Raw genomic sequence first — 2,811 nt, 5'->3', positions numbered from 1 at the left:
TATTCACTTAGTTTCGTCTAGCTCCAACTAAATACACATGTTTAGATGTTCCATTCATATTAGCTATTTTGATTTGAATCTGTTCACATTAGCACTGAACTCAGATTGTGGCATATGACTGAAATCGGCCTGCGTTAGCTGCTATCGCTGTTTGACACCTCAAGTCCTCAACGCTGAACCGTTCAGATCGATAGGCCTGGTCCTAGAGGAGAGCCCGGCCCAAGGCCTCTTCCGGTCTGCCCTAGAAACCCCACACGCGACCAGTCCTCTCGTTTTCTCAGGCGCCGCACACCAACTGCTGTTCGTCCACTTTCCCAAATTTCCTTCGCTCATCCTTCCACACCGGCACCAAAGCTCGCCGCCCGACTCGGAGCAGGGGGTGGCCGCAGCAGGGCTTCATCCGCCGGAGATTCGAGCTCTCTTTTCCTCCGCTCTCCCCGGACTTGGAGCAGGGGATGGCGCATCTCCATGGCCGCATCATCAGCTTCCTCCACCGGAGATCTAGGAGGTGCTCCCCATGCCGGCCGCCCCTCTCTTTTTTTCCCGCTCGTCCGCCTGTCGCCTCATTTCTCTGGTCGTCCTCTGACTGCTGTGGAGCTGCTGTGTGTAGCTTCATTCCATAGCCAGTGTTCTCCGCTGCCTCCTCTGGTCCTTCCCCAATGTTTAACCTTGGCCGCCTATCCATATCCGTCCATACGTGCAACAGTTAATTAGCCAATCTGCTGCTTGTCCTTTTGAAGACACCTTGCTGATAATACATCTAATTTTTGTGGTATATGAACAGGTGAAAGTTCCTATGAGAAACCGAGGTGGGACTAACAACAAGAATATCTTATAAAAGTAATGCTACGACAAACCAATGCCGATTCCCTTCGCTGGTGAATTGGGCCGTTCGGCTGGCCCACTTCAAATGAAGCGAGCTGGTGAATTGGGCCGTTTGGCTGGCCCACGTCAAATGAAGCGAGCCATCGCACCGCACAGCACGGACGATTCAATCGATCGATACACTTTTTCTGAATCGTTTTTCCTCACGCGGTGGCACGGGTGCGTTATATGTAAATTGGTGGGAGGGCAAAATAGTCCAAATAAAAGTTGGACGAAAAATTTGGCAGAAACCTTAGCTCCTTTATTATTAGGTATAGATTAGGTATAGATATAGGGTTAGGGTTTCTACCAAGGTTTAAAATAGCGCGATATTTCTCAGCTAATAGCACGCTATAGCATATTTGGAGACTTCACGCTAAATTTTAGTAATTTTGCTCGCTATGGCACTATTTGCAAAATAGCATGTTATATCGCGCTAAAACTTCATAGCGTTAGTGCTCTATTTTTTCCAACTAAGTTGCTTTCACTTTTTCGTGGTGAGGAACTACAATCTGTTGGTTTCTATTCTGGATCAGAAGATAATGATGAATCTTAATAAATAATTTGTACTACGTTGTTGTCTTGTGGAATGCTGATGTTAGCCTTCTAGAAAATTTTAGATCTATTTTTTGTAGAGAAAATTGCTTCTATACCATTGACGAACAAGTCAATGGTTTATTTGACACAAAGGAAATTTAGTGCTTATTTGCCATCGCCCTTATGTGAATGTCACCGTTTTATTGTCACCTTCTCTCAAAATTCCAGATTTACCCCTGGTTTATGGAGGAGAAGAAAGAAAAAAATGAAAAATGAAACACACACGGTCGGCCAGACAGACCCGACGCAACCAGAAACTCTCCACGCACGCACGCGACCTGAAGTCTGGACCCTATCCGCGTCCTCACGCACGCGATGGAGGAGCCAACGCCGGCGCTTGCTCGTTCCCCGCCGCCTCTCCCAAACCTCCGCCGTCCCTCCCCAAACCTCCGCCACCCCTCCACCAACCTCCACCGCTGCAGACGGTCCTCGCCGATGTGCCTGAGTGCCCTGCCGCTGCTCCTTCAACGCCATCGGTGGAACCGTCACCGGCGATTCCCCTGCTGCTCGCGATGCTGCCGCCGCTTTCGGTCACGGTCGGGCCTCTCACCCCGCCGTCCTCTGAGTCTTCGACAGCGTCCGCCCACACAGCCTCTCCCTCCAAGCATGTCGCCCAGAAACCTAGGGTTGGGAATTCCGGCGAGGTAAACCATGTCGATGCAGCTCCTCTGCTCGAGATATCCAGGCCCATTGAGGAGGACGACAAGGATGAGGACTCCACATCCCTCTCTGCAATTTGTGCTAGGTAAAAGTTTGTTCTTTCTCTTCTGCATTTTTTATGATGTAGATCAAAGGTTATATCTGCTGCGCATGATATCTCTGCAATGAGCGCTAGAAGCAAGAAGAGAATTGTGCCAAACAACCAAGCAAAGACCCCTCCAACCAAAAAGAAGTTGAAACTCTAAAATTCTGGGCTCGTTTGTTTACATACTGCACTTATTCATGCATGTCATGATTTATTGGAGAGGTTGTATTGTTTTGGTTATAGATGATGTGAACCTGATTATGCTTTTAGAACATGTGAATCTGGTTATGCATGATCTGAACTTGGATCAACTGCTATTTTGCTGCTGAAATATCCATGTTGTTTCACATGTTCTATTATATCCTTGTTGTTTGGTTGAAATGCTAAAAATAGAGCAAATATGCTGTCATTTTTTTTTGTACCAGACCTGCTGTACAAATTATTGCTTATTTGCCATTGAGGGCAATGTAGTCCTTTTGTTGCACAAATTGTGTGAGGCAACGGTGGACTAACAGCCAGTGGCACATAAGCACTGGATTTTATTTGTGTTTGCTACATGAGCACTTCTGATTTGTTGCATGGCAAATGAGTCACTACTAGGAAAA

This window comes from Lolium perenne, chromosome 4 (genome assembly GCF_019359855.2).
Source record: "Lolium perenne isolate Kyuss_39 chromosome 4, Kyuss_2.0, whole genome shotgun sequence".
Lineage (NCBI taxonomy): Eukaryota > Viridiplantae > Streptophyta > Magnoliopsida > Poales > Poaceae > Lolium > Lolium perenne.
The sequence above is the reverse complement of the archived record's forward strand: the minus strand, read 5'-3'. Positions refer to the sequence as shown.